Source organism: Callithrix jacchus, chromosome 17 (assembly GCF_049354715.1).
Source record: "Callithrix jacchus isolate 240 chromosome 17, calJac240_pri, whole genome shotgun sequence".
Classification (NCBI taxonomy): Eukaryota; Metazoa; Chordata; class Mammalia; order Primates; family Cebidae; genus Callithrix; species Callithrix jacchus.
The window spans coordinates 47587444-47615164 of record NC_133518.1 but is presented as its reverse complement, the minus strand read 5'-3'; the positions used below and the strand labels follow the sequence as shown (position 1 = coordinate 47615164).

The window sequence follows — 27721 nt, the reverse complement described above, 5'->3', positions numbered from 1 at the left end:
TTTTTTTTTTTTTTTTTTTTTTTGAGACAGAGTCTCACTCTGTCGCCAGGCTGGAGTACAGTGGCACAATCTCCCCTCGCTGCAAGCTCCACCTCCTACGTTCAAGCAATTCTCCTGTCTCAGCCTCCCGAGTAGCTTGGACTACAGGTGCACACCACCATGCTCAGCTAATTTTTGTATTTTTTAGTAGACACAGGGTTTCACCATGTTGTCCAGATGGTTTCGATCTCTTGACCTCGTGATCTGCCTGCCTTGGCCTCCCTAAGTGCCAGGATTACAGGCATGAGACACTGCGTCCAGCCTCATTTACTGTTTTTAATGAAATTTAACTATTTTACTTGTGTTTATAATATTAAATTAAGTACATTAATGGAAAACTTTTTGTCCAATATAACATAAATGAATATACACTAAGTCTTCACTTAACATCAACCATGGGTTCTTGAACTGAGACTTAAAGCAAAATAACATGTAACAAAACCAATTTTAGCACAGTCTAATTGATATAAACAATAGTGAAGTTCCTACAGCATACTTCTGGTCACAAAAACATCAGCAAACTTCTAAATAAACAACAAAATGTGGAAAATATTAAACATCAAAATAAATGTAAGCTTTAAGTGTATTTAAGAAAATTAATTTTAAAAAGTAAGATAATTACTTGCCCATGTATTCCAGTTCAGAATCCCAGGTGGCCAGAGCCTATCCCAGTATCTTAGGGTGCAAGGCAGGAACAATCCCTGGACAGGTTACCATTCCGTCAAACAGGGCACTCAAACAGATACCCATCCTACTCATACTAAAACAATTTACACATGTCAATTAACATACTATGCACATGTTTGGTATGTGGGAGAAAAACAGAGTACTCCTAGAAAACAAACGCACTCAGACATGAAAAAACTGCAAACTCCACACAATAAATTCCACTCCAGCCTGGAATCTATTTTTCTTCCCCTCATCAACATTGTAACAAAATGCAATTTGACAATCTACTGTATACTTAAATTCTCTGTAGTATAAAGGTTAAAGTAGCATTAGATCAAAAAAATAAAGCTCAAAACTCTTTTCCCAGTAAAATTTAGCCTATAAATGAGACAGCTTTTGTAGCTCTTTTAGTGAACAAAAAGAACAACAAAATAAAATCAGATTTTCCAAGTTGTACAGCAATTCGCACTAAAAGATAAATAAGTAGGCAACATTAAGATTCAAGAAAGAGAAGAGTAATAAATCTTTTGAAAATACCAGTCTAGAAATTCTCAAATATTAAGCAGACAGAAGGATATTTTAAGACACAGCTGAATGATGTGCTCAATGGGATAGTGATAAAGTTCATTGGCAACAGCAGGTTAGATCATTATTCTGCTCTTTCTCTCTAAATGCTGTACTGCAAAAGGCTATTCTTAAAATATCCTGGCAACATAAACCTTAAAATCAGCAGGGCACGGTGGCTCGCACCGGTAATCCCATCACTTTGGGAAGCCGAGGGGGGTGGATTACCTGAGTTCAGGAGTTTGAAACCAGCCTCGCCAACATGGTGAAACCCTCTCTCTACTAAAAATACAAAAATTAGCTAGGCGTGGAGGCGAACGCCTGTAATCCCAGCTACTTTGGAGGCTGAGGCAGGAGAACCGCCTGAACCTAGGAGGTAAAGGTTACAGTGAGCCAAGATCCCGCCATTGCACTCCAGCCTGGGCAACAGAGCAAGACTGTCTCAAAAACAAAACAAACAAAAAAACAAAACCCTTAAAATCAAAAGGAAGTATAAGAGTAATTTAAGAGTTTGGGTACTGGGGCTCCATTACCTGAGCTCTTATACTAGGTACTCTACTTTCTAACTTTGTAACTCACTATGCCTAGGTATTCTCATACATCAAACAGAAATTTAAAAAAGAAGCCATATTGCATACAGTTATTGTGGTGAATGACCGGAAGAGTCCCAGGAACTGTAGAATCAGTATTAATTTATAGCTACAGGAGGGAAATAAAAGCATAAGGAAATGTTAAGTTTCATGAGGGAAGGTACTTTTTTATCCTTTTTGTTCAATTCTATGTATTTGTGAACACATTTTAATTTTAAAGATGGGGGATCTTGCTCTGTCGCCCAGGTTAAACTGCAGTGGAGAAACCACAGCTCCCTGCAGCCTCCAACTACTGGACCCAAGTGATCCTGGCCTCAGCCTCCAGAGTAGCTGGGACTAAGTACACACCAATACACGTGGCTAATTTTTTAAAAAATTTTTTGTAGAGACAGAGTCTTGCTTTATTTCCCAAGCTGCATTTCTTTTTTCTTTTTTTAGACAGAGTTTTTCTCTTGTTGCCCAGGCTGGAGTGCAATGGTGCAAAATCTCAGCTCACGTCAATCTCTGCCTCCCGGGTTCAAGCAATTCTCCTGTCTCAGCCTCCCAAACAGCTAGAATTATAGGCCCGCATCACTATGCCTGGCTAATATTTTGTATTTTTAGCAGAGATGGGGTTTCACCCTGTTTGCCACGCTGATCTCAAACTCCTGACTTCAAGTGATCCGCCCGTCTCAGCCTCCCAAAGTGCTGGGGTTACAGGCGTGAACCACTGCTCCCAGCCTCACTTCTATATTCTTCATGCTTGAAACCTAGCAATAATTTTTAATTGTTCAATTAAAAATATGTATGTGTGTATGTGCTTATGTATATATTTATTTTTAATTGCAATACACAAAATTAAAAATGAGGAAAGCTCTTAGAGTTAGCAAAGTAACCAAAGTTAGAAACTTTTCTTTAAAAAAACAAAGAAACATGGCTGGGCGCGGTAGCTCATGCCTAAAATCACAGCACTTTGGGAGGACGAGGCAGGCAGATCACCTGAGGTCAGGAGTTGAAGGCCAGCCTGGCAAACATGATCTCTAGTAAAAATACAAAAATTAGGTAGGCATGGTGGCATGTGGCTGCAATGCCAGCTACTTGGGAAGCTGAAGTGGGAGAACTGCTTGAACCCAAAAGGCAAAGGCTGCAGTGAGTCAAGATCATGCCACTGCACTCAAGCCTGGGTGACAGAGGGAGATTCCATCTCAAAAAAACAAATAAATGTTATTAATTGGATTGATCTAAATTTAGAGCATTAAAAATTAGTCTTTAAAACAGCTAACAAGTAAAAATGAACCTCAAGAAAATTAACTTGCCTTATCCGAAGTCACCCTGCACTAAATAAATATATGAGAGAATGCACACCCCCCCCCCCACACACACACACCCTCTTCTTTTAAAATTACAAGAATTTATGTTCCCATGCACGTTGGAAGAAAAGTGCGCCTGGGCAACATAAATAACACCCCCAATTCAAAAAAGGTGGGAGAAAGGCCTTGTAGTCCCAGCTACTCTATTCCAGAGGCTAAGGTGGGAGGATCACTTGAGCTGAGATCAAGGATGCCGTGAGCCATGATTGGGCCACTACATTCCAGCCTGGATGACAGAGTAAGACCCTGTCACCAAAAAAAAAAAAAGTACATTATTTATGATTTTTAAAAGCTATAATTTTCCCCAAATTCAAATAACCACTATCACTCAACTTCTCTCGTTAAAAATTACATGCTTTTAAATATTTTACAAATCAATCTACATACTCATACAAATAATAACTGTGTGACAACTAATAGCTTCATTAGGAAAAGCGTATCACTAGTTTAGTGGATGTACATGGGAAACAATAAAATATTCCAACAATGTCCTCTGGCTTAAGAAAATAAACATCTACTATTAAAGAGATACTAAAAGAATTAACAGTACTTATGAGAAAGTCATCCTTTAAAAATACAATAAAACCTTATATGACCCCATGATTTCCATGTAGAAATCATTTCAAGCACTTGTATAAAACAAACATTTGTACCTTACTACAGCCCTAAGAAAAAACTACAAAATTTAACAAAAACACACATAATATTTTTAATATGGTAAAGAAAGCATCACTGAAGATCAATCTATTTTTCAGTTTCCTTTAAACTGTAAATGTGTGTGATGATGTATACATGTATATATTAATCCCACTAAATAAAACTTCCCATAAACACTAAAATTTCCCCCCACAATTTATAACTCATGCTTAAAGGCCTTAGCTAATCAACCCACTTTCCACATAATTACCACAAAAATCACTCACAAAAACCTGTACATTTTTCAAGAAAGAATGTGTACATAGTGAGTTTGATGATGCAGTGAAAAATTCTCTGGGACCATGATCCAGAAGAAATGAGTTAATAAATTCTATGGCTAAACAAACCCTTAAAAATGAGATCCAAACCAAATAAAAGACACAAAATCATAGTGGTTCATTACTTTGTTGACTTACAAAAACTTATTTTACAACTGAAAATTCTGAATATTGTTTATTGAAAAATAAAGTATCTAAATTTGTGTGGTTACTTTAAATCCAAAGAGAGCTATTTGTGAGTCATTCTTAAAACTACTATTTCACCATTAAATAACATTTTTGTTTAGTTTTGTTTTGTTTTTGAGACAGAGTCTTGCCCTGTCACTCAGGCTTGAGTGCACTGGCACGATCTTGGCTCACTGCAACCTCTGACTCCTGGGTTTAAGCGATTCTCCTGCCTCAGCCTCCCAAGTAGCTGGGATTAGCTAGGATTACAGGAGCGCAACACCATGCTCAGCTAATTTTTGTATTTTTAGTAGAGGTGGGTTTTCACCATGCTGGCCAGGCTGGTCTTGAACTCCTGACCTCTGGTGATACACCCGCCTCGGCCTCCCAAAGTGCTGGGATTACAGGCATGAACCACTGCACCTGGCTCACGAGTTGAAGATCACCCTGGCAAACGTGGTCTCCAGTAAAAATACAAAAATTAACTAGGCATGGTGAAATGTGGCTGTAATCCCAGCTACTGGGGAAGCTGAGGTGGGAGAACTGCTTGAACCCAGGAGGCAAAGGCTGCAGTGAGCCAAGATCATGCCACTGTATTCAGGCCTGGGTAACAGGCATGAGCCACCTCACCCAGGTGAGGAGTTGAAGACAAGCCTGGTAAACATGGTCTCCAGTAAAAATACAAAAATTAGCTAGGCATGGTGGCATGTGGCTGCAATCCCTGCCCCTGTAATCCCAGCTAATCCCAGCTACTTCGGAAGAGAAGCTGAGGTGGGAGAACTGCTTGAACCCAGGAGGCAAAGTTTGCAGTGAGCCAAGATCATGCAACCCATTAAATCACCCATTAGATAACATTTTATCTGAAAATCTGAAAGATCTTTCAATCTTGAACACTGCTATAATTAGAAAAACCTCATGATTTTCATATAAATCTGAAACTGTAATGGATTCTAACATAATGAATAGAAGAGTTGTCTAAGAGTTCCTACAGATACAAATAATTGAATGAAAAATTTAACAGCGGAGAAGAGAAAGATCCTCTTCAAGTAGACAAAATGACAGAAATAGGAAAATCACATTTGAGGAACATCATAATATTTTTTCGGATGAGAACCAATAATGAATACTAATAGGCAAAAGTACAGTAACTGCAGGAAATCTTTTTTTAAAAAGTATTGAAAGAACTAATGCAGAATATCAAAGTGTCTCTCTACAGGAAACTAATTATAAAGGGGAAAATGGTAATGTTACAGTGAAGAAATCCAGCAGACCCCTCCATAACCAATGATTACAGTTAACACTGCTAAGAGTGAGACATATTAACAGGGGCTTCCTAATATGATAAACAAAGAACACAACTATATTTCTTCAGCATCTTGCCAAAAATGCATAACCTGAATTTAATCACAAGTATAATCAGATAAACCCAAACTGAGGGACACTCTACAAAACAACTGGTCAGTATTCTTCAAAAGTGTGAAGGTAATGAAACAGTAAGGCTAAAGAACTGTCCCTGATTAGAGAAGAGACATGAAAACTAAACTGAATGCGTGATACTACACTGTATTGTGCACCAGAGAAAGGACTTTAGACAACTGATGACATTTGAATAAAGTCTACATTTTAGTTAATAATATCGTAACAGTTATTTTTTCAGGTTTTTATAACTACTATGGTTATGTACGATATTGACATTTGGAGAAGCTAGGTAAGCGCTGCAGGGGAAACCTCTGTGCTATTTTCGCAACTTTATTAAAGTATGACACAATTTCAGGAGAGAAAGAATAGAACCCAAACTAACTCTCATCTAAAATAAATACAACTCAATAAAAGATCTAAGGCCACAAAAAAAAAAAGAGGTAAGGTACTTTATCAAATGACCTTCCAACTTTCTCCCCAAGGTTCAAAATATTTCTTTACACTTAGTAATTCACTTACAAAAGCTTGGCATTAGTGCTGTGGTAATGCCACTACTCCTAGTCAATATGGTATCTATCTCTTGAAGACCAAAGATTACAACTACACTACTCATTATACTTAAATTGAACTTAAAACTATTTGCATATTCCATATATCCCATAGTGTTCCATGGGACTCTGGAACACATGCTGTGCAAGAAACAGGATTCCTCCCTCCCTCCCTGTGCAAGACACAGAATTCCTCCCATCCCTCTCCCTTCCCTCCTACCTTCCCTCTCCTTTCTTTCCTTCTATCTTCTTCCTTCCCTCCCTCCCTCCCTCCCTCTCTCCCATCCTTCCTTCCAACATTTATTTCTTTACTCTTAGTAATTCACTTAAAAAAGCTTGGCATTAGTGCTATGTAGGTTCCCCCTACCTACTCCTACTCAATATAGTGTCTATCTCTTGAAGACCGAAAATCAGAACTATGCTACTCATTATAATTAAATTGAACTTAAAACTATTTCCATATTCCATAGAGTTCCATGAAACTCTATGGAACATGTACTGTGCAAGAAACAAGATTGACTTCCTTCTCCCTTTCCCCTTCCCTTCTCTCTCTCTCCCTCTTTCTCTTCCTGACACTCTTGCTCTGTCACCCAGACTGGAGTACAGTAGTGCAATCTGGGCTCACTGCAACCTCCGCCTCCTGGGTTAATCCAATTCTCCTATCTCAGCCTCCCAAGTACCTGATATTACACACATGCGTCACCATTCCCAGCTAATTTTTGTATTTTTAGTAGAGATGGGGTGTTTCACCATATTGGCCAGGCTGGTCTCAAACTCCCAACTTCAAGTGACCCACCTCCATCGGCCTTCCAAAGTGCTGAGATCACAAGCGTGACCCACTGCATCTGGTCCAGAATTTCAAGAGCAATCCTTGCTGGGCAAAAAAGGAAACTGCCTGATAAAACTAGATAATTTTGTATGAAAATAATTTCTTCCTTTATCTTTTATGCTTATGCTTTGCATTTCCAAGGCTCTTTCCTTGTATTTCCCTGCTGTAACAAAATACAACTAACTGGATGGCTTTGAACAACAAAAATTTATTCTCACAGTTCTGGAAGCTATTAAGTCTGCAATCAAGGTGGTGGGAAGGGCCATGATCTCCCTGAAGCCTCTAGGGAAGGATCCTCCAGATCTTCTGGTAACCAGAACTTCTAGTAACCCCAGATGTTCCTTGGCTTGCTGGAGCATTAAATCTAATCTCGGCCTTCATCTTCACATGGCCATCTTCCCACTGTGTGCCTCTGTGTCATACATTGTATTCTCTTCCCTGTGTCTCTATTTTCTATTCTTATAAAAACACCAGTCATACTGGATTAGGGCCCATGCTAACTGCCTACAAGCTTGTGTTAACTTGATAACATCTCCAAATATTCTACTTCCAAACAAGGCTGCATTCATAGGTATAGGAATTAAGATTTCAACGTATCTATTTAGGAGACAAATTACAAATACAACTCTCTGTTTTATAAAAGCATTGTTTTGAAATTATTCATTCAACATCATTTTAAGACATGTTTATGAAGCAACTCCTATATGCTAGGTACCAACTAATTAGCTGAAACAAAGGTAAATAAATTAGATGAAATTCCTGTCTTTAAGTTGCTATTTCTAGTTCACAAAATCAGGCAATAAACAAAGAGATAAACATGACAATTTCAGATGAGAAGTTCTATAAGGTAATAAATTACTTCAAAAGGACAGTCTTAGACTTTCTAAGGAGGTGACATTTCAGCTAAGACTTGAAGGATATGCAAGTGTAATGACCAAGGTAGTAAGGAGGCTGGAGTAGAATGACTATTCTTTTTGTTTGTTTTGAGAAAGAGTCTGGCTCTATCGCCCAGGCTGCAGTGCAACAGCGCAATCTCGGCTCACTGCAACCTCTGCCTCGCAGGCTCAAGCAATCCTCCCACCTCAGTCTCCCGAGTAGCTAGGACTACAAATGTACACCACCACACCTGGCTAATTTTTGTGTTTTGTAGAGATGGGGTTTTGCCATGTTATCCAAGCTGGTCTCAAACTCCTGAGCTCAAGCGATCCGCCTGCCTCAACCTCCCAAAGTGCTGAGATTACAGGCATGAGCCGCCACATCCAGCCTGAATGATACTCTTGACAAAAGAGGAAAGATATTTGTTTACTTAAGTGATATGACCATGTAGCAAAGGTATAAGCAGTTTACAATTTATTAGACTTACCAACCTTAAAATTATGTGATTCATAAAGTATTTAATTTTCAAATAGTCATCAATTTTGCACATCAAAGTTTGACACTTAATTATTTTAATATTGTACCATTTCAATTTTAGGTAAATTTGTATAGACCACAATAATGTGAGCATTTGCTCATCACAAACCTTGAGTTCTGAAGGACACAGTAAAATAGACCATTAGCTTAGTGTAGGCTAAGTCATGACAATGTACTATTACAATATGAAAATGTGGTAGTTATTATACACTTGCAAATTTACTGTTAAATAAATATTATGTTCTACCATGATAATAAAAGTAATTTCTAGGTGGCGAAAAACTCTGAGGGTGGTTCAAGAACTACAGTATTCCCCTAACAGAAGGTTTTTCAGAATCCCACAGACTGTAAAATTGGGGGAAGGACAAGTGAAGTGAAGTATATGTATAAAAGTCTCAGAATAATCATAACCATACATTTTTATCACTGCTCACTGGAGCACCATGCCTGCCAGCTGCCCAAGGCAATCATCTTGATTAAATATACTCCTGGGATGCCTCTGATCAGGTTTCTCCTCTTTATTTCTCTAGTGTTTCTCAGTGACAAGCTCACTCTCATCAAGGAGATACAAAAAAATCCAGTGAATTAATGAGGATGCAAAAACTGTTGTACTAAGTACAAAATTCTGAAATATGATTATTGATGTAGCTTAGTATAGCATAACACAATGATCAGATGTAATGCAAGCTGTTATGTGGAATTAACAATTTACTAGACTCGTTTCTTACATCTCAATTCCTACAAATATCCAGTATTTCTGTCATGTACTCTTTTTACTTTTATTTTTGGAGACAGGGTCTCACTCTGTCACCAGGCTGGAGTGGGCTAGCACGATCTCAGCACACTGCAACGTCCCCCTGCTGGGCTCCAGCCATCCTCCTACCTCAGCCTCCCCAGTAGCTGGGAATATAGATAGGCACGTGCCACTATGCCCAACTAATTTTTTTTTTTTTTTGGTAGAGTCAGGGTTTGGGTTCCACCATGTTGACCAGGCTGGTGTCAAACTTCTGAACTCAATCAATCCTCATACCTCGACCTCCTTAAGTCCTGGGATTACCAGTGTGAGTCACCACACTGGGCCTGTCACATACTCTTATTAAAGAGCACGCCAGAGAAACAGTAACATCTCTACTAACTAAACTCTATAGTGTATGAGTGTTTTGGTATGTAGTTTTCTGGGATAATTTTTGTTGCTGTTGTTGTTGAGACAGAGTATCACTCTATTGCTCAGGTTGGAGAACACTGATGCAAATCTTGGCTCACTGCAACCTCCGCTTCTTGGGTTCAAGCACTTCTCCTACCTCAGCCTCCTGAGTAGCTAGGATTACAAGCACATGCCACCACACATGGCTAATTTTTGTATTTTTAGTAGAGACAGGTTTCACCATGTTGGTCAGCCTGGCCTCAAACTCCTGACCTTGTGATCTGCCGACTTTGGCCTTCCAAAGTTGTGAAATTACAGGCGCGAGCAACTGCACCTGACCAATATTTTGCTTTTAAGTCCCAAACACTTAAGCATATTGAATGGCACACCTAAATTATACTCCCTTGACTTCACTGCTCAGAGCTCTACCTCCTAACCCTGAATCCCAAAAACAGCTATAAGGGTTATCTTTATGAGAGAACTATGGCTTGAGAGAATTTGGTGAAATGCCTGAATATGTGGGAGGTTTCCTGGTGCTAAACCTGCTACCTTTCTTCTCCAACTACTCTTTCCCCCCATGCTCTGTTCTGGGTAAAATAGTAAGTTTCATTGACTTCAGCCCAAAATGCCTTTGCTCATACCACTCTCCATCTCCCTTTCACCTAAATCACATCACTCTTCCTTTTCTTCTATACTTCTAGATCTCAACATTTCAAATGTTACTGAATAAATCTTTTCTTTGGCCGGGCGCGGTGGCTCAAGCCTGTAATCCCAGCACTTTGGGAGGCCGAGGCGGGTGGATCACGAGGTCAAGAGATCGAGACCATCCTGGTCAACATGGTGAAACCATGTCTCTACTAAAAATACAAAAAATTAGCTGGGCATGGTGGCGCGTGCCTGTAATCCCAGCTACTCAGGAGGCTGAGGCAGGAGAATTGCCTGAACCCAGGAGGTGGAGGATGCGGTGAGCCGAGACCGCGCCATTGCACTCCAGCCTGGGTAAGAAGCGTGAAACTCCGTCTCTACAAAAAAAAAGATCTTTTCTTCAAAATTATCCTAGAACCTCTACTGTCTATCATGATCATAGCAAGTCAACTGCCTTGTTTTAATCTGCACATGAAAATATTAAGCCTTCTTGGTCTTATTTCTGTCCTGCCTTACCATATGTCCCACAACCATAGGCAATGTCCATTGAAACCCCAAGTCTCAAGATTCCTAGATATTTTCAATTCCAAAGACCTACTAGTTCAAAAGACCTACTTCATCTGCTACATCCCACAGCCAAACACTTTAACCAATATGACATAATCTTACATTATCTTAGCATCTGCTCCCCAGTCTAGTGCTTACTCCTTTCACTGTTTACCTGTCTCTTCATCTTATTTCCTTAGTAAATCTACCTATGAATGATTATCTAAATCACTTTCTCACAAACACTCCTCCTAGGCTAAGGCAATTATCCTCGAAGCCTCCCAAAGTGCTGGAATTGGAGGCAAGAGCCACCGTGTCTGGCTCAGGTGGAATGTTATTCCCACTAACCAATCTTTATATTTGTCCATGGTTCCCTTTAACAACTATTACAAAGTTTTACTAATAATGAGACCCCACCCTAGTACCTCAATACTCTCCAAAGTTTATCCAAAAATAAATAAGTCATTAGTTACAAATCATCTGTTCAACTTTTTGTCTCTCCTTCAAGCACTCTTTATCCTTTAATACTATCTCAGAAAATAAGGTATCCTTGTGGGATAGATATTTTTCGAAGATATAAAATTAGCGCCAGGCAGGAGGAATAATCTCTAGTGTTACACAGCACTATAGGGATGACAACAGATAAAAATAATAGTTTCGGGGCCGGGCGCCCCGAAAAAGTGGGATTCCAGCACTTTGGGGGGCCGAGGCGGGTGGATCACGAGGTCAACAGATCGAGACCATCCTGGTCAACATGGTGAAACCCCGTCTCTACCAAAAATACAAAAAATTAGCTGGGCATGGTGGCGCGTGCTTGTAATCCCAGCTACTCAGGAGGCTCAGGCAGGAGAACTGCCTGAACCCAGGAGGTGGAGGTTGCGGTGAGCTGAGATCGCGTCATTGCACTACAGCCTGGGTAACAAGAGCGTAACTCCGTCTCGAAAAAAAAAATACGAACTGTGTCAATTTTTTAAAGAAAATTTTTAATAAAAAAATTTAAATCAAGTTCAATTTAACATATTTTCTGAAAAACAAATACCATGCCTAAATAATTGTGGCACAGAAAATGAGGTAATGGAGCTTAGCACGATGCCAGGGTCTGAGAAGTCATGTAGTGCCCAACATACATCTCATTAATAAATAGTTGCGGTTATTTAAGAATGAAATAAAAATATTTTTCCTTCAAAAAAAAAAAAAAAAGGAAAAGAAGCTATTCTTCCTGTTCTTGCTCCCACATCAACATTTCATTTCCCTACTCACTCTTTCCCTAAGTCTACAAACCACTCAACTGTTTCCTATCCCTTAAAACAGATAGCCTGTAACTTCCTATCCTTGACAGACACACTACCTCCCTTGTTTTTCTTTGAAGACAGACAGTTTATATTCAGTGCTTCTACCTTCTCATTTTTCATTCCCTCTTATTTAACAAAGAAAGAAAAAAAACATATTGTAATCCCCATTCTCCACTGAAACTACTCTTTGGAAAAATATCACTAGAAAATATTTTATGATTTTAAGAAATTATTTTTAATGTTGTTAGAGTTTCTTAAAGTTATCACCTTGTACAGATATATACTACAGCATTTACAGATGAAGGCAGATTGTCAGGGATTTGCTTAAAATAAATCTAGAAATGAGTGGTTTAAGATGAAATAATATTAGAGCCATGAGTTGGTAACTATTGAAGCTGGACAATAAGTTTCTAGGGGGTTCACAGAATTTCATCTCTGTTTGTATATGCTTGGAAATTTCCTTAACAAAAAGATAGTAATACCACAGGTTTCCACATTATCCAAGTCTTTTCAACAAGACCATGGTTGTTAACCAGAACAGAAATCACGAGTCACCTGGGTTTGGATAGTTTTACCTTCTCCCAACCTCCTGAAACACTGCCCAATCCTTGCCCCTCCAGCACAAGTAAACTGCTTTTATTCATAAAATGTGATGCATCCTTTAGTTGTGTTAGGTAGTAAAAAGATTGTTAATATTAATTTTCTTTTTTTTAAATATATTTTATTGCACTTTAGGTTCTAAGGTACATGTGCAGAACATGCAGGGTTGTTGCAGAGGTACATACATGGAACATTAATTATCAAAGCATCTGATGATTCCAAGATCTTTATTTCAGATCCTGATTTTGCTACTGCTTCCTGTATAAATTTTCTTAGATGCAACATCATGACCTTGGCTATGACATCCCAGAAATTGAGCTGCTTTTCTAACAGTCCTCTACCATCTCTACCTTCCAAAAAAGGAACCTAATTAAATTTTAAGATTATGTGTTTTATCCAAATTACTCATATTATGTAATGACATCATGTAGTCATCCAGCTAGAAAATAAAAAACCCTAAAATCAGTCTTGATTTCCCCTTCTTCCTCCCATTCTACCATATCCTGACAATTTTACCAGTAAAATGTCTGTTAAATCCATCCCTTCCTCTCTTATCATATACTGTCCTAATAAATAAAGGCCCCTGCTGTCCTGTTGAATATTTCAATAGTCTCCTGGTCTTCTTGCTTGCTGCAATTCAATTCTCCACTCTATAGCCAGATTGATTTATTTAAAATACTCATTTAATCACACCAGCTCCCTACTTAAAATCTTTCAAATAACTATACCACTTCTAGGATCAAATTCCAATTCCTAAACATAGCAAGCAAAAATTTTAACTATCTAGGTCCTCTCCAGTCTCACCTCCAATCTCTCTCTGACACTGTAATTTACATCTCTGTAATATCAAATTATACGCTTGTGGTTCATCCCAAATACCTTTATGGTTCAGACTTCCATGCCTTTGCTCACACCATTTCCTCCCTGAAACATTCTATTCACCACTTTGTTTGTTAACTGAAAGGGTCAGCCAGGCACGATGGCTCATGTCTGTAATCCCAGCGCTTTGGGAGGACGAGGTGGACAGATTACCTGAGGTCAGAAGTTCGAGATCAGCCTGTCCAACATGGCGACTAAAAACTCATCTCTACTAAAAATATGACAATTAGCTGGGCATGGTGGCACATGCCTGTAATCCCAGCTACTCAGGAGGCTAAGGCAGGAAAATTGCTTGAACCGAGGAGGCAGAGGTTGCAATGAGTGGATATGGCGCCACTGTACTCTGGCCTGGGCAAAAGAATAAGATTCTGTCTAAAAAAAAAAAAAGGTGGGGGAAAAGTGGGAGGTCCAGTTTGACTTAATAAAGATTTCAATAGAGCAGCCAATGAAATAAATACAGAAAAACGAGTAACTTTTGTTTGTATATTTGAAAAATGAATATAAATAAGCCAAATGTGGTGGCTCATTCCTGTAATCCTAGCACTCTGGGAGGATGTGGAAGGAGGATTACTTCAGTCTAGAAATTTGAGAGCAGCTGGGACAACATAGTAAAATCTCATCTCTGTAACAAACAAACAAACAAAATTTTAAGTTAGTTAAGCATGGTGGCATGTGCCTGTAACCCTGGCCTCTCTGGAGGGTGAGGTGGGAGGATGGCTGAAGTCCATGCAGTCAAGGCTGCACTGAGCTATGGTTTCGCAGCTGTACTCCAGACCGAGTGACTAAGTGAGACCCTGTAAAGAAAAAAAAAAGAAACAAACAAACAAAGAAAAAAAAAATAATAGAAATATTCCATTCATAGTAATATGAAAATAAATATATAGCAACTTCCCAAAATACACGGAATATGAAGAAAATAGTCATTTTTAAAGACTTCACTAATGATTATCTCTGAACAGCAAAATCAAAGGCAACTTTTATTCTTTGCTTTTGCATCTCCATACACACTACAATAAGTATTACACATGCACTACAAAAGGTTTTTAAAATCTGGACACACCTAAATAACTAGTAACACACTGCTAAAAAGATACAAATGTCTATCTCTACATATACACACCTCCCAGAGCCTACCCAAATTGTAAAAGGCTTTCAATGTTAGTCCAGGAAATTTAAGATTTCAGTTTGTCTAATGAAGCAATCTATATAAATGTTAATTTGAGGCACAGTGTTGGAAAGACAGAGGGACTACAGCCTAGCTATAAGGCAAACAAGTATAAAGCTCTTATCATAGCACTGTCAGGAGATATTACGGGACTTAACCATGATGCTAGCAGCAGGTAAGCAACAATTAGTTCAATAAAAAAATAAACTGGTAGCCCCTGGCAGTAGAACTGAATTTGGTGGACTAAAAAAGAACCATTAAGAGAGACTTATTTCAAATTCTATGCACAATAGAATGTGTGGAGAGGGGAGAATATTAAAAACAACAACAACAACAAGAAAGAGGAAGCATTATGGCAAAAAGCATCCCCTACAGGGATAAAGTAAAAAGATAATGGGCTCAGTTTTAGAAGAAAGAGATGACAATGGATCGTTCTGTCAGAAATATCCAACACAAAGATATAATATAAAATATCATGTGCTGAGCACTGTGGCTCACACCTGCAATCCCAGCACTTTCGGAGGTCAAGGCAGGAGGATTGCTTGCAGCCAGGAATTCAAGACCAGCATGGGCAACACAGTGAGATCTCATCTCTACAAAAAAATAAACAAAATTATTCAGGTGTGGTGGCCTCTTCCTGTAGTTCCCAATACTTTAAAGGTTGAGGTGGAAGGACTGCTTGAGCCTGGGAAATCAAGGCGGCAGTGAGCTAAGATTATGCCACTGCACTCCAGCTTCAGCGAAAGAGCAAGACCCTATCTTACCAAAAGAAAAGAATCATGTAAAGTAGATTGGATTCAAGACAAATGGTCTCTGATCTTGGCTTTAACATTTACTCACCTCTAACCTGGCAATTAAACTCTTATTTCTCATGCTAGATTATTTCAAACTTTACTTTCTCTCTCTCATGGCAGAAGAACCTTTTTATAAACAACAGTCTTATGCAGACCACCTACACAGAGATGATCATATGCAGACTACCAACAGGAAAGAGCTCAATGTACCTTAAGAAGGGTAGGAAACCTAGAGCTCTGCCCAATTATCAAGCCTATGCCTCAGTGTCCTATCTCCAACCGCCCCTGAGATACTTCCATGATACCCTAAGCTCCGTGAAAACCGAGGCAGAGGGGGTGACGGACGTGCACACAGTGAATAATATTTATGATTTATGACAATTTTAGCATGTCAGAGGAAGAGGTAACACCTGAAGTCAGGTGAATGATTCAGACAAAGGAAAAAGGATTGATAAGAATACCCTTGGTTTAACCAGGAAAATGTCACAGCAGAAAGTATAAAGATCACAGCAAAATCTCAGAAGAAAGTTTCAGGAACTAAGTTCCTCTTGTACAAAAAAGCAATAAACGATTTTACAAGAAAAAAATAAGTAAATGTGTTTTAATAAAAATTAAAATATTCCACATCAAAACAAACAAGTTAAAAATATACCACAAATAATAGCTACAAATCGTAACTTATAAAATTCTAAGAAGAGAGAAAATATTGGTAAACGACAAATACACTCACAAAAAAAAATGACTAATGCACTTATAGAAAAATTCTCAATATCACTAGAAAATACAAAACATCACTTCATTGCTGAGTTAAATTGCATTTCTCTGATCAACTATGAAGATAAGCATTTTTGCATCAAGAACACATTGTGATAATACTCAAATAATAATAGGCAGGATAACTACGACTGACATCCTCCTATATTGTTTGGTGTTACTTAATCTTTAGAAACTCAAAACTCATTCCATAAAGTTAGGTACACTACAAAGACACCTATTATCACTGCTACTGTTTAATAACTATTTAATAAAATAGCAAAGGTTCTGATCAATGTTATAAGAGAGGGCGAGACAGATACATGAAAATTAGATGGGAAGCCAGGCACAGTGGCTCACACCTATAATCCCAGCACTTTGGGAGGCCAGGTGCATGGATCACCTGACGTTCGGAGTTGGAGACCAGCCTGACCAATATGGAGGAACCCCATCTTTACTAAAAATACAAAACTTAACTGAGCATGTGGCACATGCCTGTAATCACAGCTATCTAGGAGGCTGAGGCAATAGAATTGCTTAAACCTAGGAGGCTGAGGTTACGGTGAGCCGAGACTGCACCACTGCACTCCAGCATGGGCAACAAAAGCAAAACTGCACCTCATAAAAAAAAAAAAAAAAAGGAAGAGACCAGATCACCTACAAAGAAAAATAACTAGAATCTACAAATTATTAGAATCAGGCTCTAATAAGTTTAGTTGAGCACAACTGTCAGATACAGGGTAACAGAAAAAAATTTGATAACATTTCCGGCCAATGGCAATAACCAATCACAAATAAAAATAAACTCCATTCAGAATCGCAACAAAAACAATACATGTAGAACAGGGTTTCTCAACCTTGGCATTATTGATATTTTTAAGCCAGATAACTATTTGTTGTGGAGACTAGCCTTGGATGTTTACCAGGAACCCTAGCCTATACCCACTAGATGAAGTAGCATCCTCCTTAACTGTGAAAACGAAAAGTATCTCCAGACACTGCCAAATGTCCCATGGAGGAGGTAAGGGTGGGAGAAACTGTCCCTAGGTAAGAACTAGTAATTGGGAGTAATGAGTACTATGGAGAAAAAAAGAAATAGTTGATTGTATTAAAACACACAAAATATTTTGAGCAATAGAGAGCCATTACATTCTCTTGGATGGTGCAACTTGATTTCTCCAAAACTTTATCAATTCCATTAAATTTGAATAAAATTTCCACCTGGAATTTAAAAACTTTTTAAATACTAACCCATTTATATAGCACTTACTGTGTACCAGCCAATATTCTAAACATTATACACATATTGACTAATTAATCCTCACCAAAAGGGTAGGAACTACTCTTAACCCCATTTTACAAATTATAAAATGTGGCATTGAGTGGTTAGCCCATGGTAGCACAGTTACTAAATGGCAAATTCAACCCCAACCTGACTGGATCCAGAGTACATGCTCTTAACAAATTCACTGACAAAACACTGAAAAATACTGAAACTGACAAGACACAGAAAAATAAAACCCAAGAAAGTTGCCAAACTGAATCTAGTGCACATAAAAGGAGTATACATCATGACCAAGCAGGATTTATTTCTGGAACGCAAGGATGGTTCAACATACAAAAACCAATCAATGTAACGTACCACATTAACAAAATGAAGAAACTAACATGATAATCTCAATGCAGAAAAGGTATGACAGAATTCAGCACCTCTGCATAACAAGAACACTAAGCAAACTAGCAACATAAGAGAATTTTCTCAATATAATAAAGATGATAATATGAAAACCACACAGCAAACATCACGCTCAATTGTGAAAGTCTAAAAGCTTTTCCGTTAAAATCAGAAACAGGGGAAGAATGCCTGTGTTTACCACTTCGATTTAAAATAGTGCTGATATCCAAATCAGAGCAATTTTGTAAGAAAAAGAAATTAGAATGTAAGCAACCTAACTAAAATGGAAGAAGTAAAATGATTTCTATTCAGACAACATAATCCTGTATGTAAAAAAACCCTAAAGATACTATACATAAAACCTTTAGAATAAACAAAACCAAGTAGCAGGATACAAAGTCAAAACACTAAAAGATGAGTTGCATTTCTATACACTAACAACGAACAATCTAAAAAAAATTTACAGAAATGGTTCCATTTATAGTAGCATTTAAAGGAATAAAATGTTAATGAATAGTTTAACCAACAAGGTGAAAGACATGTACACTGAAAACACAGGTGAAAGAAACTAAAGACACAACTAAGTAAAAATACATCCTATGTTAATGGATTGGGAGACAATCTTTTTAAATATACCAATACTACCAAAAGCAATCTACAAATTCAGTGCAATCCCTATCAAAATAACAATATAATTTTTGGAGAAAAACTTATCCTAAAATTCATCCATATAAATCTCAAAGGATCCAAAGGATCCAAATGGCAAAAACAAATCTTAAATTTAAGGAACAACATACTGAATCTTGAAGAACAAAGCTGGAAGACTCACATTTTCTAATTTCAAAATTTACCACAAAACTAGGGTAATTAAAATGTGTGGCATTACCATATAAATATATTGACCAATGGAACAGAAAACAGAGCCCACAAATAAGCCCTTACACGCATGGTCACATAGAAAGTTGCCAAGACTAGATTCTCGGAAGAAGATGGCGCTATAGGAGCAACTCAGGACTGCAGCTCCCAGAAAAAGCTCAGAGGGTGAGTGGACGCCGCATTTCCAGATAGATCTTTATTGCCCACAGACCAGAAGATTCCCAGGTGTAGGAGCCCCACAGGCTGCCAGCACGGCTGTTTAGGCTGGCGACGCAGCGCAGTGGCACCCCGTACCAAATACACTAATCTGGTTGCCCTGTTAAACCGGCAATTTGAGATTTGGGAAGGCAGATTAGCACATTCATCTGATTAAACGGAACTTAGACAGAAAGCCAGGCCAGGAGAGTCCCAGGCAGCGACGTTGTTGCCGCAGGCACAGTGGGTCGCGGCATGGGAAATCACACAGATCCTGGCTCACTTGCAGCAGGCGACTGAAATACCTGGGAGAGAGTCAATCCTTCAACTTAAAAAAAAAAAAAGGGCTCTGAGGCAGGGAGCCAGGGGATCAGGCTCGGGGGATCCCACCCCCACGAAAACAAACAAAACAGCAATTGGAAATGCTCAAGGTTGAGAGCTTCATGGCAAGCACAGCTGAACCCAGGACAGTGCAGCTCGGTGAAGGAGAAGCACCCGTCATTACCGAGGCACTCCTCCCCTACGAAGGTACTTTGCCATTGCTGACGCAGCCCGCCATTGCTGAGGCAACCTGCCATAACAGAGAAAGTCCGCCATTACAGAGACAGACCACCATCGCCATGGCAGTTCTAACCACACCCATATAAATAGGAATACAGGGAATTACACACGGCAGCAGGGCAGAGCCCACAGCAAAAGGGCAGAGCCCACCACAGCCGGGCAGAGCCCATGGAAGCAGGGCGGAGCCACGGCAGCAGTAAAGAGCCCACAGCAGCAGGGCAGAGCCCACAGCAGCTCAGCATAGAGCAGCTCAGCTCAGACTAGACTGCCTCTTTGCTGAGCAGGACAGTGCAACAGATACTCATAAATAAAGCCCTAACTCCCTGGGACAGAGCACCTGAGACAAAAAAGGGGCTTTTTGAGTTCTGCTGCAGCAGACTTAAACTTACCTGCCTAGCAGCCCTGAATGAACAACGGAGCTCACAGCTCAGCACGTGAGCTCCTATAAAAAACAAACTGTCTCCTCAAGCAGCCCCCTGACCCCCATATATCCAAAGAGTCACCTCACAAAGAATTAATCAGACTGACATTTGGTGGGCATCATTCTGGGACAAAGATAGCAGAAGAAGAAACTGGTAGCAACCCTCACTGTTCTGCAGCTGCTACAGCTGTTCCCGAGGCAAGCAGGGCCTGGAGTGGACCTCAGCAGTTCTACAGCAGAGGGGCTCGACTGTTAGAAGGAAAACTAAGAAACAGAAATACTTCAACATCAACAATCTGGACGTCCACTCAGAGAACCAATCGAAAAGTCAGCAACTACTCAGATGACAGGTGAATAAATCCACAAAGATGGGAAGAAACCAGCGTAAAAAGCAGGACAACACTCAAAACTGGAACACCTCGCCTCTTACAAGAGACCACAACCCCTCACCAGCAAGGGAACAAAGCTGGACAGAGAATGAGTGTGAAGAAATGAAAGAACAAGACTTCAAAAGGTGGGTAACGAAAAACTTCCGGGAGCTAAAAGAACAAGTACTAAATCAATGCAAAGAAACTAAGAACCTTGAAAAAAGATCTGAGAAAATGATAACAAGAATAAACAACTTAGAGAGAAATATGAGTGAATTGATGGAGCTGAAAAACACAACACGAGAACTTTGTGAAGCATGCACAAGTCTCGACAGCCAAATTGACCAAGCAGAAGAAAGGATATCAGAGGTCGAAGATCAACTCTATGGAATAAAATAAGAAGCCAAGATTAGAAAAAAAAAGCACAAAAAGAAATGAACAAAGTCTCCAGGAAATGTGGGACTATGTGAAGACACCTAATCTACGTTTGATAGGTATACCTGAATGTGACGAAAAGAATGAATCCAAGCTGGAAAATATTCTTCAGGATATTACCCAGGAAAATTTCCCAAACCTAGCAAGGCAGGCCAATATTCAAGTCCAGAAAATACAGAGAACACCACAAAGATACTCTGAAAGAAGAGCAAACCCAAGTCACATAATCGTCACATTCACCAGGGTTGAAATGAAGAAAAAAATGCTAAGGGCAGCCAGAGAGAAAGGTCAGGTCACCCACAAACAGAAGCCCATCAGACTCACAGCAGATCTCTCAGCAGAAACCCTACAAGCCAGAAGAGAATGGGGGCCAATATTGAACATCCTTAAAGAAAAGAACTTTCAACCCAGAATTTCATATCCAGCCAAACTAAGCTTCATAACTGAAGGAAAAATAAAATCCTTTATGAACAAGCAAGTACTCAGAGATTTTGTCACCACCAGGCCTGCTTTATAAGAGCTCCTGAAAGAGGAACTACACATAGAAAGGAACAATCAGTACCAGCCATTCCAAAAACATATCAACTGCTAAAGAGCATCAACAAAATGAAGAATCTGCATCAACTAACGGGCAAAAGTGCCAGCTAGCATCAAAATGGCAGCAGCAAATTCACACATAACAATATTAACCCTAAATGTAAATGGGCTAAATGCACCAATCAAAAGACAAAGACTGGCAAATTGAATAAAAAACCAAAACCCATCAGTGTGCTGTATCCAGCAAACCCATCTCACATGCAAGGATACACAAAGGCTCAAAATAAAGGGACAAAGGAAGATTTACCAAGCAAATGGAGAGCAAAAAAAAGCAGGAGATGCATTTCTCGTCTCTGATAAAAGAGACTTTAAAGCAACAAAGATCAAAAGAGACAAAGAAGAACATTATATAATGGTAAAAGAATCGATACAACAAGAAGAGCTAACGATCCTAAATACATATGGACTCAATACAGGTGCACCCAGATATATAAGGCAAGTTCTTAATGACTTATAAAGAGACTTAGACTCTCACACAATAACAGTGGGAGACTTTAACACTCCACTGTCAATATTAGACAGATTAACCAGACAGAAAATTAATAAGGATATCCAGGACTTGCACTCAGACGTGGAACAGGCAAACGTGATAGACATTTACAGAACTCTCCACCTCAAATCCACAGAATATACATTCTTCTCAGCACCACGTCACACCTACTCTAAAATTGACCACATAATTGGAAGTAAAGCACTCCCCAGCAAATGCAAAACAACTGAAATCATAACAGTCTCTCAGACCATAGTGCAATTAAGATAGAACTCAGAATTCAGAAACTAATTCAGAACTGCACTGCTTCATAAAAACTGAACAACTGGCTCTTGAATGTTGACTGGATAAACAATTAAATGAAGACAGAAAAAAAGAAGTTCTTCGAAACCAACAAGAACGAAGACACAACATACCAGAATCTCTGGGACACATTTAAAGCAGTCTCTAGAGAAAAATATATAGCAATAAGTGCCCATATGAGAAGAGTGGAGAGATCCAAAATTGACACCCTATCGTCAAAATTGAAAGACCTAGAGGAGCAAGATAAAAAAAACTCAAAACCCAGCAGAAGACAAGAAATAACTAAGATCAGAGCAGAACTGAAGGAGACAGAGACATGAAAAACCCTTCAAAAAATCAATAAATCCAAGAGCTGGTTTTTTGAAAAGATCAACAAAATAGACAGACCACTAACCAGATTGATAAAAAAGAGAGAATAACCAAATAGATGCAATAAAAAACGATAAACGGGAAATCACCAGATTCCACAGAAATTCAAACCATCATCAGAGAATATTACAAACAACTCTATGCATATAAACTAGTAAACCTGAAAGAAATGGATAAATTCCTGGACTCCTGTGTCCTCCCAAGCCTAAACCAGGAGGAAGTCGAAACTATGAATAGACCAATAACAAGGTCTGAAGTCGAGGCAGCAATTAAGAGCCTACCACTCAAAAAAAGCCCAGGTCCAGATGCGTTCACAGCCGAATTCTACCAGACACACAAAGAGGAACTGTTACCATTCCTTCTGAAACTATTTCAAATAATCTGAAAAGAGGGAATCCTTCCCAAGTCATTTTATGAGACCAATATCATCCTGATACCAAAACCCGGCAGAGACTCAACAAGAAAAGAAAACTTCAGGCCAATATCCACAATGAACACAGACGCAAAAATCTTCAGTAAAATACTGGCAAGACGATTGCAACAGCACATCAAAAAGCTTATACACCATGATCAAGTAGGATTCATCCTGCGATGCAAGGCTGGTTCAACATACACAAGTCTATAAATGTAATTCACCACATAAACAGAAGCAAAAACAAAACAACATGATTTATCTCAATTGACGGAGAGAAGGCATTTGGCAAAATTCAACAGCCCTTTATGCTAAAAACCCTCAATAAACTCGGTATTGATGGAACGTATCACAAAATAATAAAAGCTATTTACGACAAACCAACAGCCAATATCATACTGAATGGGAAAAAACTGGAAGCATTCCCTTTGAAATCCGGCACTAGAAAAGAATGCCCTCTCTCACCACTACTATTCAATATACTACTGGAAGTTCTACCCAGAGCAATCAGGAAAGAAAAAGAAATAAAGGGTATTCAAATAGAAAAGGAGGAAGCCAAATTGTCTCTATTTGCAGATGACATGATAGTATATCTAGAAGACCCCATTGTCTAAGCCCAAAAACTCCTGAAACTGGTAAGCAACTTCAGCAAAGTCTCAGGATACAAAAATCATTGTGCAAAAATCATAAGCATTCCTATATACCAATAACAGACTTAAAGAGAGCGAAATCAAGAACGAACTGCCATTCACAATTGCTACAAAGAGAATAAATGCCTACTAATACAACTAACAAGGAACATAAAGGACTTCTTCAAGGAGAACTACAAACACTGCTCAACGAAATGAGAGGGGACACAAACAGATGGAGAAACATTCCATGTTCATGGTTGGAAGAATCAATATCATGGCCAAACTGCCCAACGTAATTAACAGACTCAACACTATCCCCATCAAGCTACCAATGACCTTCTTCATAGATCTGGTAAAGACTTCATATAAAACCAAAAGAGAGCCCGCATAGCCAAGTCAATTCAAAGCAAAAAGAACACAGCGGGAGGCATCACACTACCGGACTTCAAACTATACTACAAGGCTACAGTAATCAAAACAGCATGTTACTGGTACCAAAACAGAGATATAGACCAATGGAACAGAACTGAGGCATCAGAGGCAACACAACCTATCTACTACCATACAATCTTTGATAAACCTGACAAAAACAAGAAATGGGGAAAGGACTCCCTGTTTAATAAATGATGTTGGGAAAGCTGGCTAGCCATGTGCAGAAAGCAGAAACTGGACCCCTTCCTGACACCTTACACTAAAATTAACTCCAGATGGATTAAAAACTTAAACATAAGACCTGGCACCATAAAAACCCTAGAAGAAAATCTAGGCAAAACCATTCAGGACATAGAAGTAGGCAAGGACTTCATGACTAAAACACCAAAAGCATTGGCAACAAAAGCCAAAATAGACAAATGGGACCTAATCAAACTCCACAGCTTCTGCATGGCAAGAAAACAGTCATTAGAGTGAATTGGCAACCAACAGAATGGGAAAAAATTTTTGCAGTTTACCCATCTGACAAAGGGCTGATATCCAGAATTTACAAAGAACTCAAACAGATTTACAAGAAAAAAACAATCAAGCCCATTAAAAAATGGGCAAATGATATGAACAGACACTTTACAAAAGAAGACATGTATGAGGCCAACAAACATGAAAAAATGCTCATCATCACTGGTCATTAGAGAGATGCAAATCAAAACTACATTGAGATACCATCTCACACCAGTTAGAATGGTGATTATTAAAAAATCTGGAGACAACAGATGCTGGAGAGGATGTGGAGAAACAGGAACACTTTTACACTGCTGGTGGAAGTGTAAATTAGTTCAACCATTGTGGAAGACAGTGGGGCGATTCCTCAAGGACCTAGAAATAGAAATTCCATTTGACCCAGCAATCCCATTACTAGGTATATATCCAAAGTGGTATACATCGTTCTACTATAACGACACATGCACACCAATGTTCATTTCAGCACTGTTTACAATAGCAAAGACCTGGAACCAACCCAAATGCCCATCGATGACAGACTGGACTGGGAAAATGTGGCACATATTTACACCATGGAATATTATGCAGCAATCAAAAACGATGAGTTTGTGTCCTTTGTAGGGACATGGATGAATCTAGAGAACATCGTTCTCAGCAAACTGACACAAGAACAGAAAATGAAATACCGCATGTTCTCACTCATAGGTGGGTGATGAACAATGAGAACACATGGACACAGGGAGGGGAGCACTATACATTGGGGTCTATTGGGGGGAATAGGGGAGGGACAACGGGCGGGGGAGCTAGGGAGGAATATCATGGGGAGAAATGCCAGATGGGGGTGAGGGGGAGGAAGGCAGTAGGTCACACTGCCATGTGTGTACCTATGCAACTATCTTGCATGTTCTGCCCATGTACCCCAAAACCTAAAATGCAATTAAAAAAAAAAAAAGAAAGTTGCCAAGACTATTAATGGGTAAAGGAAGGTCGTTTCAACACATGGTAACAGAAAAACTGAATAGCCACATGAAAGAAGTTGGACCCTTATTTAACACTAAATACAAACGTTAACTCATATGGATGAAAAGCTTAATGTATGACATAAAACTATAAAATTATTACAGAAAAAACAAAAGACAAAAGCTTCATAGAATTAGGTTTGGCAGTGATTTCTCAGACAGAAAACCAACAGGCACAGACAACAAAAGAAAGACAAACTGGACTTCATACAAATTTTAAAACTTTGTGCATCAATAAACAATACCAACAGGGTAAAAAGTCAACCCACAGAACAGGATAAACATTTGCCAAGTATACATGTGATAAGAAATTAATATCCAGAACAAATCTACAACTCAACAACATAAAAAGTAACTTGATGCACAAATGCACAAAGAGCTTGAACAGATATTCTCCAAAGAAAACATACGAATGGCCAATAAGCACAAGAAAAAAATGTTCCATATCATTAGTCATCAGGTAAATTCAAATCAAAATCACTGTAAGGTATCACTGAACATCCATTAGGATGACTACTAAAAAAAAAAATCCTGACAGTAGACTGCGTACAGTGGCTCACATCTGTAATCCCAGCACTTTGGGAGGCCAAAGCAGGTCATCAGCTGAGGTGACAGTTGGAGACTAGCCTGGCCAACATTGTGACACCCCATTTCTAGTAAAAATACAGAAATTAGCCGCATGTGGTGGCCCATGCCTATAGTCCCAGCCACTCAGGAGGGTGAGGCAGGAAAATTGCTTGAACCTGGGAGGCAGAAATTGCAGCGAGCCGAGATCACACCATTTGCACTCCAGCCAGAGTGAGTGGTGACAGAGTGAGACTCTATCTCAAAAAGAAAAAAAAAAAAGAACATAACAAGATGTAGAGAAATCGGAACCCTTATACACTGTTGGTGGGGATGTAAAATGGTACAGCCACAGTGTAGAACAGTATGGTAGTTTCTCAGAAAATTAAGAATAAAATTACCATATGATCCAGCAATTTGACTTCTGGGTATGCAGTCAAAAGAACTAAAAACGAGGTCTTGAAGAGATATATATACACCTATGTTCACAGGAACATTATTTATAATGCTTAAATCAAGGAAGCAACTCAAATGTTCACTGACAAATGGATAAACACAATGTGGTATACAAACAATGGAATATTATTTAGCCTTTAAAAAAGATAATTCTGACATGCATTATACATGAATAAAGCTTGCCTTCATTACACTAAGTAAAATTAGCGAGTCACCAAAAAATATCAAATACTGTATGATTCCAATTACATAAGGTACTTAGAGTAATCAAATTCATAGGAACAGAAAATACAATGTGAGTTACCTGAAGCTGAGGTTGGGGGTACTGAAGAGTTATTATCTAATGGGTAAAGAGTTTTCAGTTTGCAAAATGAAAAGAATCCTGGAGATATAGAGTGGTGATGGCTGCAAAACAACATATACATACTTAATACCATTGAACTATATATACTCAAAAATGATTAAGATAGTAAATTTTAGGTTATTTGTATTTTACCTTTCTTTTCAAACACTGGAGGTGAGGGAGGGTAGGAATAGCAGTGGCAGGGGGATGCCAAGAACAAAGCAATCCACTTTTATGTTTGACTTCAAATACATCCAAACAAAAACAACATGTATTAGAACACAAAGAAATAAATGTGTTTTTATTTGTGTGTGTATATATATACCCACAATACTTATGTATATATATTTATGTATATATCTATACATAATACTTACAGTAGTGAATTTGATTACTCTAATACAAGTACATATTTACACATAAATATATAAAAATATATATATCAAGTCTATGGAGAACAGGAGAATGAGTGAATAATACACATAAAGAAAATAAGTAAATAAAATGAAAGCAAGACTTTGAATAAGTCAATTACTGCATGCCATGAACTGAGGTCAGCATTAATTCAGCCCTCTGCACCTGAGGTCCACAAATAAATTTAAACTAAATTACACATCAATAAAAATGTAAAACCTCTTCTAGAAAGCAACTAATATCAATATGTATCAAGACTTGTAAAAATCAATAGTTGAGTA

The 27721-nt window shown here is 38.7% G+C and overlaps 1 protein-coding gene across 13 annotated transcripts in view; it reads right to left on the bottom strand.

Annotated features, from left to right (window-relative positions):
* The window catches only part of STAG1 (STAG1 cohesin complex component), a 438539-nt gene that overhangs the window by 317288 nt on the left and 93530 nt on the right, over positions 1-27721 (bottom strand). For 2 of the 13 annotated variants that reach the window (XM_078354162.1, XM_078354165.1), the window contains exon 2: positions 26988-27088. The exons of the other annotated variants lie outside the window; for them this stretch is intronic. The gene's annotated coding sequence lies outside the window, so the exon portion shown is untranslated. The remainder of the gene's footprint in view (positions 1-26987; positions 27089-27721) is intronic. 13 annotated transcript variants of the gene reach the window in all.